Genomic DNA, 7,552 nt, shown 5'->3' with positions numbered 1-7,552 from the left:
CACGCTTTCTTTTCTTAAGTGTTTTGTAGTTATCTCCTCATCATTTTCTAGCTTTGAATGTTACTCTAGGGAAATTTGAACCCAGTCTGATATCTTTTGCCCTAAAAAGTGATTTGAATTCCCTGCTTAATTAACCAAAAGATCCATTTTGTGTTGATTTTCCCTAAGATATTTTTTCATGGCCTTCACTTTAAATTTGAATAGTCAGTCTTTTGGTTTTGTTGTTGTTGTTGTTGTTTGTTTTTTTAGGAAAGCTTTAAAAAAAATCTTTAAATAATTTTATTGTTTCATTGTTTTAATTTTATTTTTTCATATTAACTTTTTTACATTGATCCTACAGCCATGCCACCAGGAACAAACCCTATCTCACTCATCTGATCTTGAAAGCTAAGCAGGGTGGAGCCTGGTTAGTACTTGGATGGGAGACCACCTGGGAATACCAGGTGCTATAGGAAAAAAAAATTACATTTATCTTTTTGTCTAGTTTTTAAAAAATTATTTCATTTTATTTTTACCACTTTTTTATATTTTATCCTACAAGTTTTCTACAGGACATAGTATTCTCTTCATTTATTTCAATTTTGTCTTTCTTTCTATGATTAAATTTCCACTTCTTTACTGCATCCTGTCAATATATATATTTCTCTATATCTTTTTGCCTTGCCTTCTTATCCCCAAATTGACTTTTTTTATTATCTGTAGTTCTTCATAGAAGCAGGTAGTTACTTAAGAAAATTCATAGTGAGATATTTGCTCACAATTTTGACCTGCTTCATGGAAATGTGTGGGTTTTTTTCCTTTCTAATTTTAGTATGTGTACTGTTAAAGTGAATACGAAAATGTTTTTTCTGCATTGTTCTTTGTTTTTAACTTCTGCTGTTCTTTTTCTTCCTTTTTTTTTTCTTACAGTATCTTTGTATTAATGCTATACAAGTTTATTTTTTATTACTCATCAATGAATAAATTATATATTTCTGGAACAAAAATATATAGGAAGTTTCTATGTATAAGAAGATACTTTTGGAATTTTTCAGACTTCACCTCCAAAGGGATTTTTCTTTTCTTACTATCATAAAACAATCTTCCTTCAAATATGGCTTTATTTTTTTAACCTACTTGTATAAACTCTGCCCCTCAGCCTTTCTGAATGAAATAGAATTATGGAATTATTGACACTTCTTGCTGTTAGTTCTTCTTGATATCACCCCTGCCTCTATTACAATGAAGGGATAAACTTTTGCAATCCAGAGTGAGTTCCTCACTTTCGAAATTTTTTTTTTTTCCTAGACTTTTCCAAGATCGTCCATCAGTGGACTAGCCTCTGGTCATCATCTCTTCATTTCATCAAGATGGCTTTTGTCCATAGATAAAATGTGTCTCAAAGTTTTCTGATTCTTTGTCCCTGGGTAAATTTTTATGTGATTTCTAGAAGGAAAAGAGAAAAGAAGCTAAATTATACATGAGTATTTATGCCATAATCCCTAATAATTTACTGCTTAACAAGAATTTACCAGTTTCTTAATTTTATATTTGCAGTTGAACCACAAAAAGCAGTTAGGTACAGGTTAATATTATATTACATGAGAGATAAAATCAAAATTTTGAAGTTCAGATCATAAGTGAGACTGTTAGGAACCTAAACAACCTGGCAAAAACATTTATGGCTATAAAATAAAATATTACAATATGCCGGAAATGTGCAAATCTTACATGACAGTTTTTCAGGTAACATGGTTTATGATTATTTATTATTTCCAAGTCAATTTCTTCCAAAAATTCCCACCTTTCATTTTTATCTAATAATCTTGAATGACTAACTCCAAATTTGTCTTCTCATTATACCTCCAGAAGATTCAGCTAACAACTGACAGAGGTTTTCAGTTTAGATCCAGTCATTATTAGACTAACAGGGAGAATACATAGTTTTTGGATATGAAGATGTAAATCAAAGAATGTACATTACATTAAAGAATCACATTATTTTTTTCCACCTTGGCGTTGAATCCAGTAATGAATATGAAGGCTTATTATGTGTGAGTCTGGCACAAAGAAAGAGCATTATAGTTGTTCTCATTTTTATTATATATCATGATCATCACTATTGTTATTCAATAGTGAATAAATATAAGGGTTTATTTTTTCCAAATAAGTTTTTCAGACTGAAAATCCAAAGATGTTAAAAAGAAAATCATACCAATATTTATAATATTCTATTAAAAAAAAGAAAGTTATGTATAATTGGGGAAGATTTTTTTTTTTATTTTCAAGATTGATAAAATGGTAGAACTTGATTTAAAAAAAAATAATATTGGCTGAATGAAACCAGGATCTGAGTCAAAATAGTATTTTTAGCTCTTATTTATTAATTTTCAGCATATCTGATGCAGAATAAAGTAAAAATGCACCATTAGCAAACGTAAGTAAATTCGAAATACAAGTATTTCCTCAGGGAAGCCAAAGCATATAATGAAATGAGATTTGTATGACTATTTAGGGAAGTAAAAATTTTGATAAATTTTCACAAAGCAAATCAGTAAATCATGTTAAGAGACTTCAGATAAATAAATAAATAAATACATATGTACATACATATGAAAAAACTATAAAGATGCTCAATAAAAAATATTTATAATAAAAAGAAAAAATGTCAAATAATGAATTCTTAAAAATATACAGCATATCCAGATACTCAATGATAAAAAAAATTATAAAAGTTTTTTCAGTATCACAGATAAAGTTTCACATTAATTTTAAATAAAATACTGGATATATAATTATTTACAGTATATTATCAATTATGTAAAATTTATATATACAAAGAGAAAACATAATAAAAAATCTAGTAAAATATGAATAATAGTTATTTCTAGGTTGTGGGAATAAAGATAACATTTTATTATTGTATAATTTTTCTGAACCATCTATAATCAATAAGTGTTTATGATTATAATTTTAATTTTTATGATATAATAATAAAATAAGTATAATTTAAACCATTTCAAACTGAAAGAAAGCTTTCCCTGAGTTATGTCTTTTTTCTTAGTAAATGTCAAGCTATTTTAATATTATTAAACTTTTCATAAATGATATTTTTATTTTTCAAATGTTTCATTTAACTCCTAGAAGCAAATATCTTTCTCTGAATTGCTGAGCTATAATTACTGTGATCAGATTCTGAGCATTTTAAAACTATTAAAGTTGTGGTATAACCTCTTCTCCTGTGACATTTAAACAGATCTCCCATTATCTTTGAGGTATAATCCACCTTGTCCTAATCAGAATTTTACATAAAATGCTTCCATATATGAGTATACTTAAGTCATGTTTAATATAAAGAGACTTTGACTTGCTTCATGGCTAACTATGCACAATTTTATCTGCTTATCTGTGTGTATAAAGCCTTTCCTCATGTTAATGTTGTTTCCCTAATGTATTCTAAAGTACTATGATTTTAAAAAATTAATTATTATTTTTTTTAAACATGTCTAGATGTACTTAGCAAGTTATACTGGGCCTTATTTCTGTAAGTAGTTAGAAGCTCCGGCCTCATGACCCCTGAAGTTTTAAGTGCTTTAATTCCTTCTTCTAAAGGAATATCAATATTATTAGTCACTTATTTTTTTAATTTTTCAAAAATTGATTACTTATAATGTATAAGCACTGGTAGACTCTATAAAAGCTAGAAAGATGAATAAGACACAGAAGAGTTTTTCTAAAGCACATAACCAAGGAGAAACCTACAGTTAACTCGAATATGAGGCAAATTGTGATGGGAACTGTAATAAAAGAATCAATGAGTTATTTACAAATGTAGGGATTGGAGAGATTACTTTTGAGTGGATGCATGCAGACTTCTCTAGTAGCCAAGATCCTCATCGAAAGAGAGAGAGACTCCTCATACCTTGATTAAAAAAATGAAGGCAATTATAGCACAGTTGGGGATAGGATTTATATCAGAGAATAGTCTGCATATAGACCAGTTAATTTTAGCAATCTGCATCCTAATCTTAGTAATCCCTTTGGCAAATATGGTTCTGGTTATAGTGAATGAGCATAAAGCCATCTTCACTGCTGGAAAACAACACAGAAATCACCTTCTATTCATTTAGGGATAGTATAGCCCCAAATATGTACAAAGGATGCAAGTTTACTCACAAGATTGATGGCTCCATTTGTCATGCTATATTGGCAGTATTTCATTGACCTCATTATAGTCATCTATAATTACATGGCTCGCAATGTCACCATGACTTAAGTTTTCTAAAAGTTAAAGAAGGCAATATTCAGTAATCAATTTCACATTTTAAAAACAGTATCTAATTAAATTACTCTTGCTGAATAGAGGATGCCTTTGTACTGATTAGATCATTTCTAAAGTCAGATTCCTCAGTTAATCGTTAAACTAACACTGAGCAAGGAGATCTGAAGTTGATTCGTTATGCCAAGTTTTAGAATTCATTGGCTAACAACAAATTCTCAGGTGCTCATTTTAATCTTTCTTTTATTCTGCTTCACACATAGCTCTATTAAGGGATATGTGCATAAGAGTCTTGCCCATATCTCCAAACATTGATATAATCAGTTAATATAATCTGGCCAGAGCCAGCTAAATGAAAGTTGAAGAAAAAAGGAAAAACGAGTTTCAGAAAAATAGCTGACTCCAGGAAATCGAAGGTTAAAGGAAATGCATTTATTCTGAAAAGCATCTATTAATCAGGACTTTTGTCTATTTGATTAAAAGCTCTTTCAGTAGAAAGCAACAGAAATCCATTTAAACTAACTTATGTATAAAAGGGAATTTATTATAAGAACAAGGAAAGTATGCCTTGGGCCCCATGGAAAAGTCACACCAGGACCGATAACTGAAAATGGGAAAATCAGGCACCATGCATGGCAGTTATTCTTAATCTGTATGTCTCTCTGTATCTCTTCCTAATCATTGCTTGGTTTTACCTTTTGTATTAAAATTCTCCTCTTTTTCTGTGCATGGGGTTTGACGTGCACATGATGAAAACTGACCATACTGCAGTGACGGTGTTGGTTATAAATTTTTCTTCCAAATTCAAGTATCATTAGACACTGACTGTGTCACCTCATCCCAAATTTCTGGAAGAAAGATCTTAATTGGCACAGTGTAAATCATATATCTACCCCACGTGCTTTCAGATATGGCCAGTTGTGCAGGCTCACGTAACGTAAGCGCAGCTACACATGTGGGGGTTTCTACAAAAGTCTCCTGTCCTTGAGAAATTGTGCTTGAAAGTTTCTACCATATTTCTCTAGAAGGGACTTTTCTTGAGGAAGATGAGAATTCACGTGAATTGTTGAACATCATACAGCATATAAGTGGCAAAAGTGGGATCAGCCTTACGTCTGTCTCACTCCAAAGTGCATTTCCATTGCCAAATTCACAGATGAAAGAAATGTCCTAAAGTTTATTCTTCTCTGCTAATTTTACAGCAGCTCACTGGGTGCAGGTAACAGTTCAAAAGAACTTTCAGTGTGAAGAAATTTTTCTGAACATATTTGAAAGTGATATTAACACTAGTTTCATAGCAAAATTGTGCAGGCCTTCAGAATGTGCTGCCCTGAATCTTGCTGAAGGGAGTAGAGGTGACCAGCGCCCCTCCCTCATTCACCTCTGAGTTTTCACAAGAGGCAGCCTTTTCCCTTGATGTTTCCATTCAGTAAGCCCAGTAGGCAGGGAACCAGTGGTGAGAATTCCTACAAGAATTGTCAGGGGCCTCCTCTAATGGGCAACGTTGACTTGATACACCTCATCAACTGTAACATCCTTAGAACTGTGCTGCAGCTGGAAACTCTTCCCAGTGAGTACTCTTTCCTGTCCTCTCCATTCGCAGGTATCAAACCTGCATCTCCTGCCTACCCTTTCCGGCTCCTCGTCATCCTTCATAGGTGTTTCCTTCAATTACTCTCTTTCAGCTGTGATCTTATCTTGGCATGTACTTACTTGGGGACATGATAACACAAAAATTTTAGAGGAATTTAAGAAAAGGAAAGAAGAGAAAGCTGTATTAAAATGAAAGATAAGAGCAACTGGAAAAAGAAAATAGATTTCATATTATTTGTGGAAAGTTATAGAACTTTCCACTGATTTTATTTGAACTTTTAGAATAGCATTTATTGTTTTTCCCTCTTGAGGGAAATACACATATAGCGTATATAACTCACATTAAAAGAATAAAAATGCAGAACTTTAAAGCTACAAAATAAAATTAGCTCATTAATCAATCATTACATTTTATTATATTTTCCAGTCTTTTGGTTATGACTTTTTTTTTCTAAATTAGGATTAAATTAAATTAATTTGGATCTTTTTTTTTTAATGCCTACGGCACTTGGTTTTCCTAGGTGGTCTCCCATACAAGTACTAACCAGGCCCAATCCTGCTTAGTTTACAAGATCAGGCTTATTCAGGGTGGCATGGCCATAGACCATGGACTGTAGCCTCACTGGGGCTTGAAACCAGCACCTTCTGTGTATAAAGCAGATGTGCTAACCGCTACACCATGGAACCACATCCTAGATCTTTTTTTTTTCACTAATCTTATGTTGTCAGTACTTTCCAATGTCATCAAATCTATATTTTCTTTTTAATTTAATGTCTTTTAAGAATTTTTTTTGTTATATTCCTCTTTTCATTCTTAGTGACCCTTCCGAAAAAAAGGTGCAAGTAGGGAATGATTGTAGAAAAAGATGAAGATATTGCTACCTGAATCGTGTTTTTGGTGTTGGAGGAACTCACCCAGCACCATAAGTGGGTTTGGGGTGAGGGTGGTCTGAGGACTGCTGGAAATGTGGAGGAAGGTGACGCGTTAATAATCTTTGTCTTGAGAACTGTCTTAAAGCCTTCCTCCCCAAGGAAATTGCCCTAGCAAAGCTCTCTCAAACTGTAGCAAGTACCTTAAATATAACATTGCTGGGCCTGCTGTTATCCACCAGATGGCTCTGACCATGATTTAATGACCATTTCCCTTAAACTTACTGAAAAGTTTATTGGAAATATCAGGGATGGCTCCAGTTTCTTTGCTACCCATGCACCTCCTGGTGACTTGCCCACTCTAGATGTAATCATTCTGTAAGGCAAACAAATGTCACCTCCCTGTTGGGAAGAACTAACAGGATTGAGTAGACTGACTATCCTCAGGTGGTCCCTCCAAAAATAAGGACTGGATCAATTATTGGACCCTATTTTATAACCCTAAGGCCTACCAGCCAGTTGAGAGGCCACATTGGAGGCAGCTTGTACATTCCTCCATTGATGTGGGAACCACTTGGATTGGCTAGTTATAAACAATACTTTCTTTCTAAGAGGACCACATATACCTATGAGATTTTACTTCCTATGAAGGAACCAGGCAGTACCTTGTCTCCCTCCAGAGAACAGACCAATTTGTACTTTCCTTGGCCCTGGAAGGCATCTAGGTCAGCCTCACTGATTGGGCTTGTAACAGACAATAGAATTGCCCTAGACTTCCTCTTTGTGGGCCCAGATGGATTCTGTGAAATTCTTAATACATTCTACTGTATC

General features: G+C 33.1%; 1 pseudogene; it reads left to right on the top strand.

Annotated features, from left to right (window-relative positions):
- The first annotated feature begins 332 nt into the window (after positions 1–332).
- LOC118600673 lies at positions 333–455 on the top strand (annotated as a pseudogene).
- Positions 456–7,552: the final 7,097 nt, after the last annotated feature.

This window comes from Rousettus aegyptiacus, unplaced genomic scaffold (assembly GCF_014176215.1).
Source record: "Rousettus aegyptiacus isolate mRouAeg1 unplaced genomic scaffold, mRouAeg1.p scaffold_m13_p_3, whole genome shotgun sequence".
NCBI lineage: Eukaryota > Metazoa > Chordata > Mammalia > Chiroptera > Pteropodidae > Rousettus > Rousettus aegyptiacus.
Note: the sequence above shows the minus strand (reverse complement) of the source record. Positions and strands in the feature narration are given on the sequence as shown.